The sequence below is a fragment of the Drosophila subpulchrella genome, unplaced genomic scaffold (assembly GCF_014743375.2).
Source record: "Drosophila subpulchrella strain 33 F10 #4 breed RU33 unplaced genomic scaffold, RU_Dsub_v1.1 Primary Assembly Seq16, whole genome shotgun sequence".
Classification (NCBI taxonomy): domain Eukaryota; kingdom Metazoa; phylum Arthropoda; class Insecta; order Diptera; family Drosophilidae; genus Drosophila; species Drosophila subpulchrella.
Genome location: NW_023665498.1, coordinates 2,669,974 through 2,685,479, shown reverse-complemented (window position 1 = coordinate 2,685,479; position 15,506 = coordinate 2,669,974). Strand labels below are relative to the sequence as shown.

General features: G+C 34.9%; 1 protein-coding gene across 3 annotated transcripts in view; it reads left to right on the top strand.

Annotated features, from left to right (window-relative positions):
* The window catches only part of LOC119559042 (rabankyrin-5), a 140,829-nt gene that overhangs the window by 75,319 nt on the left and 50,004 nt on the right, over positions 1-15,506 (top strand). The window lies entirely within an intron of this gene.

Here is a 15,506-nt window from a genome sequence, read left to right as displayed (position 1 = left end):
AAATAATATATGGCAAATGATACAAATGCTGAGAAAGTGATATTGATGAGAGAATCTAATGGTCAGAAGGAAGAGAAAGCGCCTACGATAGAGGGAGCTATGTAAATCCGAAGACAAAACAAAGTTGACGAAACGCGAGGGAAGCCAGAAGAGAGGAAAAGCTATTAAATAAATCTACGTTACTGCCTGTGCGAGGACCAGCACCGGCGCCGCCTAAACCCATAGGCCAGGGACGACCAAAAGAGAAAGAAAAAAGTGTGGGAGGCATGGCAATTCCTCCTACACCTACGTTGGAAAAGCAATGAACATAAACGACGACGTTGGACTGGACAAAGCTGCTCCTGTCGAGCAAAGGGATGCACCGAGCCTAAAAGAAGCTCTAGAGGTGTGCCCCAACGATGGACCACGCCCCCTCACAATAGCTGAGTACAGGGCACGCCAGCAGAAGAAGGACAAACCAAAGAAGAAGAGGAGCGGCAGGAGAAGTAAACTCTTGCGCCAACGGAGGTTGGCTAAGGACCTTATAAAGACGGCAGCGACATCTGAAGAAACAGAAATACACAAGGCCGAACTAAAAAAGATTGAGGACAAACTTCGCACTGGTGCGAAGTAACGTAACCGGGCTGCATTAATTGCCAATGCCTAAGTTACCTTAATATTAAAATCTTACACTCAAGCCGATGCGTGAAAACGCTGCTTGAAAACTACTAACCACTTGTTAGGCTTTGTACTAAAATCATATGGCAGATATTTTAATTATATAGAGCGACAAATTGTAAATCTGCCATGTGAAAAATTACTATCCTAAATATTTTCTTTTCTTTGCAAATTTTTCTTTATGAATAATAGTATATCTAAATCAAAAGATTCGCCATATATACTTGGCATAAAAAATAGAATTTTGGAAAACATTCCCAAAATGGGTTTTGTAGACACAAAAGTAGTCGATTCAACGGCGAACGTCGTTAATAGAATAGAATCTAAAAATATTGATTTAGAAACAATAACAATTCTGTTAATAATAATTGTAATTATAATGTCAGCAAGTATTCTTCTAAAAATCTATAAACTACACAATAGGTGTTTGAAGAAAAGATACCAGAGTCGAGCAAACGACCTGGATAAAATTTAAAAAAAAAAATAAAAGGATACAAAACAAAACTTGCCAGTTATAATTTCAAGAATTATTGAAAGCAAACAAAAAAATTTTACTTAAAAAAAAAAAATAATATAAAAATAAATATATAAATATAAATATTCTACAATTTCTTCTATTATGGCCACAAGTATAGGTAGATAAACAAAACAAACAGAATGAATGCAGAGGCAGTTTTCAATACATATATGAGGGATCAATATTTTAGTGAAAGAATTATCACGTTGGTCTCAACGACCCCAATTACTATCTATGAGTTAGAAAATTTATATATGTCAACATATAATCTAGAAACCTCACCATTAATACATTGCTCTAATAAACAAAAAGCGATGGTATTAAGCACCATCCCGGGTGTCCACGTGAGAACAATTGTGAGCGAAAATGACATATTAGGTAGTGCTAGAATTTCAGTGGTGTACAAGAATAATTCATATCCATATTATAATGGAATGGAGTGAATTATATAAGGATCTAAATAAATTAAAAAGCGATTTCGATAAATCATATAAATCGTTAACGCAAAATAGATCAATACAACAAGCCACTATAAATAAACATGCAGAAATATTAGTATCTCGCTTCAACAATGCGCGTATACTAATACATGAGCAAAGAGATCGACTAGATAAAAATCGTTGGTCTGAAGTATCAAAATTTCTAACCAGACTTCGATCAAACCTAATAACTGTAAAAGAGAGGTATAACTTAAATATTTCAATACCGACCATTCTGAACACCCCTCTGAAAGTAGAAACTGGGGACAAATTGGAATCATCAGATCCACCAGAAGTCGACTCAGTACAGGTAGAAGAATCTGAATTTGACAGCCCAGAAGTAGAAGAGAAAGATTTAAATAATCTCACAATTCCAGCTGTACTTTTTCAATCTGAATTATCAGATCAGGAAACAATTGAATCCGATTGCGAAATCGAACAACACCAAATAAGAACAATGACGGACGAAACTGTTGCCCAACGGGCATATATTAAGGATATAGCAAATGCTATCCCTGAATTCAACGGACAAAAAATCAACCTTCAAAGATTCATAACAGCCTTAAAATTAGTAAACCTAACCAAAGGCACATTTGAAGAAATAGCAGTTGAAGTCATAAAATCAAAAATAGTTGGCTCAACTTTGTACAAAGTTCAAAACGAATCCACTATAAACGGAATAATAAAAAAATTACAAGACACAATTATCGGCGAAACATCCGATGTAGTAAAAGCAAAAATGGCTAAAACTACTCAAAAAGGAAAAACAGCTGAAAAATTCACAACTGAAGTTGACAATTTACGAAAGCTACTCGAAGCTTCGTATATTGATGAAGGATTACCCGCTGAACATGCGGACAAATTCAGCACCAAGGAGGCTATAAACACAATGGTCAAAAATTGTGAGCATGGCCGACTCAAAACAATACTTGAGGCAGGCAACTTCTCATCAATGAATGAGGCTGTCACAAAATATATACAATGTAGTACGGAAATGACGGGTAATGCAAACGCAATACTTTTTGCCAGAAAAGGACCGGCCTATAGAGGAAACAACTTCAGAAGTAACTACCGTGGTAGAGGTAGAGGAAATGGTCGTGGTAACTACCAAAATAATGGGTATTACCAATATAACAGCTACAACAGAAATAGCGGTTACAACCAAAATAATGGTTTTAATCGAAACTATAATAACCAGACCAATAACTATAGTAGAGGTCGTGGAAATTATAGACAAAACAATAATAACCAACATACCGGCAATTACGGCAACACACAACACAACAATAATGTCCGCTTTACCCAGCCAGTTTCGGGAAACTCGCAGACCCCTTTAGATACAATAAATTAAAAATACCGACGGTATATACCATAAACCTCAATCTCAATATCTTCGTACCATTTATTAATTCAGAAACAGGAAGGCAGCTTACGTTCCTTGTGGATACGGGAGCAAATATTTCACTTTTAAAAGAAAATGCAGATACCTTTAGCAACATACAAATTAAAAATACAATAAATATTCAAGGAATAGGCGAAGGAATCATAAAATCCAAAGGACTTGCACCAGTAGAACTCCAAACAGACAAATATATAATTCCATACAATTTTCATATAGTAAATAAAGATTTTGCGATTCCATGTGATGGAATAATAGGAATAGATTTTATAAAAGAATTAAACTGTCAAATAGATCTTAACCCTAGAGAGGATTGGTTTATAATAAGACCAAATAATATAGACATTCATATTTATATCCCAATAACATATGAGTGATTCTTTGTGAAACGTATCGAGATTTTCTTTATGGTCTCAAAACGGTTTCATATTTTTATCACAATATTATACCATTTATACAGGATTTTAAAAATATTAAAAAAAATTTATCCATTTGACAGAAGAAAAGATATGGCGATGTCTTTTTTTTGTTAAGATTGTGTATAACTTTAAATTACATGGTGTAGAAAATAAAAAAAAAATCTCCTTAATTATTATTTTTGCCAACCTTTCAGATAAAAATAACTCCCATAACAGTTCCCAAGCAACTTATAGGCCAAACTTAAAAAAAAAATATTCAATCGCGGTTTTCTGCAAATCGGCATTTTTAATTTTTATAAAAAATTAGTATAATGTTCTAAACATAATCCTTGTTGAACCCTACAAATTTTGACGTGGGACCTCCATGGGTTTTCCCAGAATTAATTAAAGCAGTTTATATTAAATCAAAATCAAAGCAGTCTTTTCTTGTTATTATTTTTAAATTATGATGTAACGAACTGTTTTCGACCGTTCTACGCTCTACTTAAACGACGCGACTAACCCAGAGATATTGTTTTATATTTATGTTGCATAGCAGCCCGTGACCCATGAAAATGCAAGATACCCGACAAATCGGTAAACTTTATTGTTTGTCTTGGGCTGGTAGAATTAATTTTTTTATTGGATAAAAAATAAATGAATATAAAAATAAAATAAAATGAGGAAGTGGGCTTAGTGCATTTGAAACACTGCGAATGCGAAAGTTTTTATGATTTTTTTTATTGAATGGATTGATGCACCGGTTTTTGCAAATTTTCATATTGCTATTGATCAGAATTTTAAAGCACAATTAAAAACGATTCCGTAGATTTTACTTTTAAATGGAAGCCCACTTTCTCATTTTATTTTATTTTTATATTCATTTATTTTTTTATCCAATAAAAAAATTAATTCTACCAGCCCAAGACAAACAATAAAGTTTACCGATTTGTCGGGTATCTTGCGTCGGGCTGCTATGCAACATAAATATAAAACAATATCTCTGGGTTAGTCGCGTCGTTTAAGTAGAGCGTAGAACGGTCGAAAACAGTTCGTTACATCATAATTTAAAAATAATAACAAGAAAAGACTGCTTTGATTTTGATTTAATATAAACTGCTTTAATTAATTCTGGGGAAACCCATGGAGGTCCCACGTCAAAATTTGTAGGGTTCAACAAGGATTATGTATAGAACATTATACTAATTTTTTATAAAAATTAAAAATGCCGATTTGCAGAAAACCGCGATTGAATATTTTTTTTTTAAGTTTGGCCTATAAGTTGCTTGGGAACTGTTATGGGAGCTATTTTTATCTGAAAGGTTGGAAAAAATAATAATTAAGGAGATTTTTTTTTTATTTTCTACGCCATGTAATTTAAAGTTATTCACAATCTTAACAAAAAAAAGACACCGCCATATCTTTGCTTCTGTCAAATGGATAAATTTTTTTAATATTTTTAAAATCCTGTATAAATGGTATAATATCGTGATAGAAATATGAAACCGTTTTGAGACCATAAAGAAAATCTCGATACGTTTCACAAAGAATCACTCATATACTTCTGGTAATAATACAATTCTACTACCAGCCAGATCTCAAGTAGTACGAAAAATCAAAGTAATGTCCGATACTGATACTATATTAATACCAAATCAGGAGATTCAACCTGGTATTTACGTTGCAAATACTATCACATCAAAAGAGAATACATTTGTCCGATTACTCAACACAACCAGTACTGATCAATTGGTTAGTATAACAAATTTAAAATGTGAACCAATTTCCGATTATAATGTAATTCAAAACACTTCAAGTAATAGAGAGCAAAACATCATAGAAGAACTGAAGAAAAATTTTCCAATTCAATTTAAACAACAATTAACGGAACTATGTGGAAAATATACTGACGTATTCGGTCTTGAAACCGAATCAATAACAACAAACAATTTTTACAAGCAGAAACTGAGATTGAAGGACGATGAACCGATCTATATAAAAAATTATCGAAGCCCGCACAGCCAAGTTGAGGAAATTCAAAAACAAGTAGGAAAATTAATCAAAGACAATATAGTCGAGCCATCTGTATCAGAATACAACAGCCCACTTCTACTTGTCCCAAAGAAAACCCTTCCGGGTTCAAACGAAAAGAAATGGCGACTAGTAGTTGACTATCGTCAAATCAACAAAAAACTTCTGTCTGATAAATTTCCACTCCCAAGAATTGATGACATCTTGGACCAACTAGGTAGAGCAAAGTATTTCTCATGCCTTGATTTAATGTCAGGTTTCCATCAAATCGAACTAGAAGAAAATTCAAGAAACATAACGTCGTTTTCAACGAGCGATGGCTCATATCGTTTTACGCGATTACCTTTCGGCTTAAAAATAGCCCCAAGTTCATTTCAGAGAATGATGACTATTGCATTTTCTGGACTTGAAGCTTCTCAAGCATTCCTCTATATGGATGATTTAATAGTCATTGGATGTTCCGAAAGACATATGCTCAAAAACCTAAAAGACATCTTTGAAATATGCAGAAAGTACAACTTAAAATTACATCCACAAAAATGTTCATTTTTTATGCATGAAGTGACCTTCCTTGGTCATAAATGCACCGACAAAGGAATCTTACCAGACGACAAGAAATATAATGTCATAAGAAACTATCCAGTCCCACATGATGCAGATAGCGCTAGACGATTTATAGCATTTTGCAATTATTATAGACGTTTCATTAAAAACTTCGCCGACTATTCACGGCACATAACTAGATTATGTAAAAAGAATGTTCCATTTGAATGGTCTCCCGAATGCCAAAAATCATTCCAATATTTAAAAGATAAACTTATAGAACCAACTTTATTACAATATCCTGATTTCCTTAAAGAATTTTGTATAATAACGGATGCAAGTAAACAAGCATGTGGAGCGGTATTAACGCAAAACCATAACGGACTCCAACTCCCGCTAGCATATGCATCACGTTCATTTACAAAAGCTGAAAGCAATAAAAGCACTACAGAACAGGAACTAGCAGCAATTCATTGGGCAATTACACACTTTCGACCATATATTTATGGCAAACATTTTACAGTTAAAACTGATCACAGACCACTAACATACTTATTTTCAATGGTCAATCCTAGTTCAAAACTCACGCGCATGCGGCTCGAATTAGAGGAATACGACTTCACAGTCGAGTATCTAAAGGGAAAAGATAACTTTGTGGCAGACGCCCTTTCTAGAATAACAATTAAGGATCTTCAAAACATTACGGCAAATATATTACAAGTCACTACAAGACAAAAAAGTAGACAAAATTCCTGCGCAGGAAAAGATAAAGTAGAATTGCCTAGGCAATCTCAAGTAAAAGCTTCTAAGCCCAACGTATATGAAGTCATTAACAATGACGAAGTACGTAAAGTAGTGACCTTGCATGTAAATAATAATCTATGTTTTTTCAAACATGGAAAAAAAATTACAGCAAGATATGATGTTGGAGATTTGTATACTAATGGAAGTCTTGACTTAGGTCAGTTTTTCCAAAGGCTTGAACTGCAGGCTGGTAAACAAAAAATTACCCAACTCAAAGTGGCACCATGGGAAAAAATCTTTGAAAATATTTCAATAGATAAATTTAAAAAAATGGGCAACAAAATATTAAAATCATTAAGAGTAGCGCTACTCAACCCGGTGACCCTAATAACAACAAATAACGAAAAAGAAGCAATATTGTCTACATTACATGACGACCCTATTCAAGGAGGACATTCAGGTATAACAAAAACCTTGGCCAAGGTCAAAAGACACTACTATTGGAAAGGAATGAGTAAAGACATAACCCAGTACATACGTAAATGTCCAAAATGCCAAATGTCAAAAACGACAAGACATACAAAAACTCCTTTAACACTTACAGAAACACCAGAAATGGTATTCGATAAGGTAATTGTGGATACGATCGGTCCACTGCCGAAATCAGATCAAGGAAATGAATATGCAGTCACCTTAATATGTGATCTGTCAAAATACCTTGTTGCCATACCAGTACCTAATAAAAATGCAAAAACGGTAGCAAAGGCTATATTCGAAGAATTTGTTCTAAAGTACGGTCCAATGAAGACGTTCATTACGGACATGGGAACAGAATACAAAAATTCTTTAATCGAACACCTATGCAAAAACTTAAATATTAAACATATAACATCGACAGCACACCATCATCAGACTGTCGGAACTGTGGAACGAAGCCACAGAACCTTTAATGAATTTATACGTACATACATCTCAACTGATAAAACGGATTGGGATATATGGCTAAAATATTTTGTTTATTGTTTCAACACGACACCCTCTATGGCACATGATTATTGTCCATATGAGTTAGTGTTTGGTAGGACTTCGAATTTACCAAAACATTTTAATAGCGTAGAGAGAATAGAACCTATTTATAATATAGATGATTACGCAAAAGAAACAAAGTTTAGATTAGAGCAAGCTTTCAAAAGAGCCAGATCAATATTAGAATCAAATAAAATAAAACAAAAATGTCACTATGACAGAAACTGTTTAGATTTTGAACTAAAAATTGGAGATCAAGTTTTATTAAAGAATGAAACAGGTCACAAATTAGAATACAAATATACGGGACCATATAAAGTAATTGGTATAGGAGATAATGATAATATAAGAATTTCAAATATTAAAAACAAAGAACAAAAAGTTCATAAAGATAGGTTAAAAATTTTTATTTCAAAATAATTTTTATACAATTTATACGTATGGCCATACATAGAATAAATACATAGAATAAATACCATAAATAAATATTAAAAAAAAATAAATTAAAAAAAAAATTAATTAAAAAAAAATTACATACATATAAAAAAAAAAAAAATATAAATATAAAAAACAACATGATATCAATATTTTCTGATTAGAACAGCATTTTTGAATAACATGTTTTCCAACTTTCTTATATTTCTTTAACAATACAAAATAATTTCTATAACTTTTAAATTTTCAAATATATAAGTACTAGAAGATAATTTCAATAACTAGAAATAATTTCATTTTTATTACTTTTTAAAATTAAAAAAAAAAAAAAACCAAACATATTCTTTAGAAAATAACTTCATTACATTACGTTATTTTTCAAAAGGAGGGAGATGTAGTATGCATGTATCATTGTAGCGAGTACCCACTGTACCGACACCAACATTGTGTTACAGTGTACTCAACCAAATACAAAAGTGCCGGCCGCTAAACTCTTGCGGCCAGCCGAAATATGAATGCGCCTCAGAGCCCAACTTATGGGAAGTGCTAGTGTCAGCATATTCCCATGGCCTGAGTGCAGACACATACAAGGCATGCATATACAACTGCTCTCGCGCTCTTGGTGCTACCAGCACAAATACAATTGTGAGCATATACTTTGATATATACATGACGGCCGCTGCCAATGTTTGCAGGCAGCGAGGCCGCAATTAGCTAGCTGTAAGTCACTCGAATTATGACCATCAATAAACGAACAACAAGCTTGGCCGTTGGCCACTAAAACAAAATCTTTTAATTTATTCAAAAGGAAATAACACACAATCTAATAAATTTGATAATAATAATACAAAGGCAAAAAGAAGAAATTGTTTCTGTACGGACTCCATGCGGTCAATGTGCACTTGATACTGAGGACTCCAAGCGGAAGAACAGTATTCTAAATTAGGACGGACAAGGGAGTTAAATAATAATTTGGTAGTGTATGGATCATCAAATTCTTTAGACGAACGCTTTATAAACCCAAGAACACTCATAGCTTTATTTACAGTAGAGGTTATGTGGGAGTCAAATTTAAGTTTAGGATCTAGGAGAACACCTAAATCGCTTTACTAAAATCTGTACAAAACTGAACCTTTGAAAATTCAAATTTATTCATAATTCATAAATTGTTAAGTCGGATCCAGGTGGAATATAAGAACAAGTTACATAAATAAAAAAAAATTTTAAAGAGACCTTAACACCAACGAATTCTAAGTCATTGGGATTAAGAAAGTATGTTCTCTCCGATGTTAAAGTAGAGGTAACGGCAATCAGCACCCCACCCCCCTACAAGGAGAGCGATCAGTTCTATACGTATATACGGGTTGTGGGCGGTGGCCTACGTTGAGCAGTACAACAAGCAGCACACGCACATCCTCCACTTCTGTTCCGAGATAAGCATCGAAACCGTAGTGTGCTTGTTATGTGCTTAACTACAAAGAAATAAACAAATTACAAATTCATTAGAAGGGTAGACGAAGACCAACCACCAGGAGGAGAACAAATTTTCATCATTCCATGGTGGCCACAGGTTTTTATTCGATCCTAAAAATCTATTTGCCAACAGAAATTAAAAAGAAAACTACCCGTCTCGAAAACTGCGAGTGGCAAAATCTTAGCAAGCTAAAAGTTAACAAGGAAGAACAATATAGTCGAGTACCTCGACTATCAGATACCCGTTACTCAGGTAAAGGGACCAAAGGAAAATGGAGATATGGAAGAAGCAAAGCGAGATTGAAATGCGCCACCTACCGGCGGTAGAAAGACTTAAGCGTTGTGGGCGTTAGAGTGGGCGTGGCAAATCAATCGATAGGTATTGACGAGACCAATACATTTCAGTTAAAATTTTGTATCCAGCATGAAAATTGTGGGCGCCACAGGCTTTCGCGGTTTGTGGGCGTTAGAGTGGGCGTTAGAGTGGGCGTTAGAGTGGGCGTGGTATATTCGCGTGACAAACTTGCGCTGCGCTCAAGCCTAAGGAATCCAAATCTGAATGAAGTTGTGGGCGGTTTGTGGGCGTTAAAGTGGGCGTGGCACTTTACTGAAACAAACTTGCGCTGCGTAATAAGCGCAGGAATCTGCACGCCAAATCTCAATAGCCTAGCTCTTATAGTTTCCGAGATCTCAGCGTTCATCCGGACGGACAGACAGACGGACAGACGGACATGGCTAGATCGACTCGGCTAGTGATCCTGATCAAGAATATATATACTTTATGGGGTCGGAAACGCTTCCTTCTGCCTGTTACATACTTTCCGACGAATCTAGTATACCCTTTTACTCTACGAGTAACGGGTATACAAATTGATAACTGATAACATGATTTAAGTATGTAACCCGCCAAATTATCTTATTGCATTTCATATCTATTTAGAACATTATTTATTTAATTTATTTATTTACTCAATCAAAAATACTCGAAATAGTATTTATTATTTTAAATACACATGTTTCTTGTGAAAGTCCTTCGGTTCCGTAGGTAGGCTTTATAAATTTTACAATTTAAGATACATTTTTGAAATTCAATGTGCTAGCGAAATGAATTCGTCTGAGTTGAGATTCGAGTTGGGGGACCTAGGCGATGTAGTACGACCCACAATACAGAGTTGGGAGATGTGTCCGAGGAATCCTTAATGATGCACTAATAGTTGGGAGAGACTCCAAGGACGTTGTCCAAATTTGAAGTTCCGTTTTTTTTTGTTGTGTCTGCTGCGTGGAAAACATTTTGGTTGTTCCCCTCCCTGGGACATTCGATGACTAGCCGGCAACTACACCGCGCGAAAGCAGGACATGACAAAATTGAAATGAATGAATCAATCTTAATATATCTGTAATTATTTTTTAATTTTCTAAAAATCGGATAACTCTGAATGTACAATGCTCTCATTGGAACGATTATGTATGTATTAAACGGATGTTGTTTTGAATGTTAAAAGGAATCGAGGCAGTTTATAAATTTGAAATGCTAAGCGAAAGTCATTGCTTTCAACTGTACGTTTAAACTCAATTGAGTTCTTCTAAACTTCTTATAGTACACTTTCTGGGCCAATTTGTAGCTACCCTAATCACTTAAATAGGTACCATTTTCTTTTTCTTAAGTGATTTAGCAACTACAACTCCCTGGTTGTGCGCTCAAGTTTTTTCCCTCCACCAAACTTAAACCGATTCTTAAACTCTTTCACTTGTCGATTTCATCATCAGTTTTTCCAAATATCTGGAAAGATTATTTTATTATTCCACTCCACAAAAGGGTGTGGATGTCCAAAATTGTAGAGGTATTTTTAAATTGTCTGCCATTCGTAAAACATTTGAAAGCATTATTACTTCTCATTTGGAACACTTGTGCTCCTCGCTAATATTGTTGTTGTTGGACTTTAAGTGATTTGAATGGTAGAACTTAGAGAGTTTGATATCAAAAACGCTGTTTCCAAGATGATTTACGTGAATGTGATGACCCATATACTAGCAGATTATTATTTACCTTCATTGTCCGACTTAACTTAGAATATTGTTCTTCGATTTTTATTTATTTATTTCATTAAAATCAGCAAATATCTGCCACCATAAACATAGTACCTGTCTCACATCATGTTTGTTACATTCAAATTTACACAGCATTCAGTGAATATCAAAAAATACAGTTAATTATATCGCGAACAAAATCGCGAAATGGATCATGTAACTCAAAATAAGTCTTATACAAATTTTAGGGTAATAGATCAAAAGTGGCCAGTTGATATATGTTTCGTGGTATAGGGGTCCTCAAATTTCTTTGACCAACGTTTGACAAGGGCAAAAGCTGTTTTTCCTTTACTAACTATGATGGCAATGTGATTAGTGAAGTTTAAGCTGTGGTTGAAGAAGACTCCAAGGTCTGTAACGGTTCATGAGTTCAAGAACACTCAACCCAATAAAATCCTTGCGAAACACCAGATTACGTTGACAAGGTTAGGGATTGAGCTTTTAAAAGCTACTACGGTTCGATAAGTATGTTGAAACTCACTTAGTCAACGTGATCGGGAATCCTGATAGTATAAGATTTTTATACCCGTTACTCGTAGAGTAAAAGGGTATACTAGATTCGTCGAAAAGTATGTAACAGGCAGAAGGAAGCGTTTCCGACCCCATAAAGTATATATATTCTTGATCAGGATCACTAGCCGAGTCGATCTAGCCATGTCCGTCTGTCCGTCTGTCCGTCTGTCCGTCTGTCCGTATGAACGCTGAGATCTTGGAAACTATAAGAGCTACAATACTGGGATTAGGCATGCAGATTCCTGAGATTCCTGCGCAGCGCAAGTTTGTTTCAAAAGAGTGCCACGCCCACTCTAACGCCCACAAACCGCCCAAAACTGTGGCTCCTACAGTTTTGATGCTAGAACAAAAATTTTAACTGAAATGTATTGTTCTCATCAATACCTACCGACTGACCTAAAAAAAGTTCGCCACGCCCACTTTAACGCCCACAAACCGCCCACAAACTTCAAAAAATCGTAAATATGAACGCGGATATCTCGGAAAATATCAAAGATAGAGAAACGAGATTTCAGATTTAGATTCCGTAGGCTTGAGCGCAGCGCAAGTTTATTACGCGAATATGCCACGCCCACTCCAACGCCCACAAACCGCCCAAGTCTGTGGCGCCCACAATTTTCATGGTAGATAAAAAATTTAAACTGAAATGTATTGGTCTCGTCAATACCTATCGATTGATTTAAAAAAAAACTTTGCCACGCCCACTCTAACGCCCACAACGCTTAAATCTGTCTACCGCCGGTAGGTGGCGCATTTGCTGCTTGCATATCTCCATTTTCCTTTGGTCCCTTTAGCTGAGTAACGGGTATCTGATAGTCGAGGTACTCGACTATAGCGTTCTTCCTTGTTTTAATTATAACTAATGGTTCACGGTATCGAAAGCCTTACTGAATTCCGTAAAAATTACATGAAAATACAGTTGGGGTGAGGGAGTAACTAATAGATTAGTACGTGGATTGGAAAAATAGTGGAAAATACGTGGAAATAGCACTTGGAATTATGGATTAAGAAATAATAACAAATTAGAGCAATTAGATACATCGAATGGTCAGCTGCAGCCCTGTTCTCTTAAATTTCTTAAACAGTCTGGACATGGAGTTTTTCAGGAAAGAGAGTTTACGAGAGAACCAGAATTTCAGAAATTAGATCTGAAACTTTAACAGAGCAGTTCAAGACTGAGTTCAGTTGTCCTAAAGAAAGATTGTGCACATAGACCGTATTGAGTCCGTACAAAAAAAATTTATTCTTTTTGCCTTACGTGATTTGAACTGGAATCAAATCGCGAGGTTACCGTCTTAGTTTAATTTGTTCCTTAACTTCTATCCCTGTATTGAAAACTACAATTTTAACTCATTTGCTTCACCCCTAGATTCTGCCTTTTTTTCTTTTTGTTGTGTCCCGTCTCAATTTGTTCTATGTGTGCTATAACAAATTCAATAAAATATACGCTTTAAATCGCTTTAAACCGAAATGAAGGCATACAGTGGACAGTCACAAGAATTTTACCTATGTCATGCTGGGGAGGAAAAAATTTGTACATGACTGATGCACCTAATGCACCTCAAAAGCATCCAAATATTACAAAGTTAAATTTAGTGTTTCCCTGTTATTCGTGAAAATAAATATTGCAGCTCAGGTTATTCACAAATTAAGAATTGAGTTTTGCACATGTGATGTCGATGTCAGCAGAGCTCTGCTGGATTCTTTATTGTTGTAATTAATGTTGTTTAATACAGTTTTTAATTGACAAATACTTGTAAAACATTGCTACGCATGACAAATTTTTTTTTTTATAGGGAAAAAGATTTTTTAAAACAAATATAAATATTGAAACAAGAGCAACAAGCCAAGCCAACAAGCCTTATAGTGTCCGAGATCTCAGCGTTCATACGAACAGACTGACATGGCTAGATCGGCTCGGCCAGTGGTCCTGATCAAGAACATACATATGTACCTTATGGGGTCGGCAACGCTTCCATCTACCTCTAACATACTTTCCGACGAATCTAGTGTACCATTTACTCTAGTAGTATACCATTTTACTCTACGAGTAAAATGTAATTAAGTGGTATTTTAATCTAAAACACCTTTTTAGATATTTGGATCAATAATAATAGAGAATTTTCAGATCCCATCTCAACAAAATATTTATTTTTAACATACTATAACAACCCTGGCCCCTGCCTGTCGGAAAGTTTCCGTGAGAATTTATTGGAAGATTACAGAGTAAGAACATAATAAAATCTTAGTCCGTGCAGTTCTTTCGTAAGTGACTTCCGGAACGAATCCGTGTGAATCTTTCGGAAGTGAAAACTGGTACAAGGCCAATAAATCCATTGCATTACCTTTTAATAAAATAAAGTTAAAATGCCCGTGTGGGCATCCCACGGCTCTGCTTCCGACGGCTTGACTTGTTGTAGTCGACTTGCTGCTATTTGACTGATTCTGTGACTTTGATAACTGAATGGGCTTGGTCGTGATCGATGCGTGTGGTTTTAATGGTATCCAAAGTTGAACGGTTTATTTCTAATGTTACAGAGGTCGAAACAGCGAGCTTAATTACATTGGGGTTGGAACTAAAACAACGTTGATAGGAAATTTAACTTAACTAATTATAGCCAAATAGTATTCTTAGTAGTGGAAATATCTTGTAAATTAAAAGGAAAACATTGATTAAACAGTACAATTGCACTATTGCATACGAAACCGGCGCTGATACTATTGCAGAATTATCAGCCTCTTATGCTGACATTATTTATGCAGGTTACTTTAATAGTAACCTCTTAAGGGAAAATGTTCTACTGGAAGATTAACATACATATGACTTTTATTTAGACTATACAATTCATTCATTTAAGTATATCGACTATAATAATATAGACTATTATTAAAGTAAGGTATAATGCCGAAGGTATTGATAATATTCGTCCAAAAAGATATTTCTACCGATTATTTTGCCATATATCACCTTCATATTTGACACAACACACACAACTTTGTTATTGACTTTACGGAAAAGAGCAAATATTTCAGATTCCAAAGCCCAAAACTGACTTTATCCATCCTACCATTTCTTTTCAAAATTATTGAAACCCTTATGTCTGTTCAGATTCAATGTTTTTTAGAAAGCCATCCCTTGCTTCACAACAAATAGTCTGAAAAAGTTGTGTCACGGTCATAACCGACATGCGTACAAAAATAAA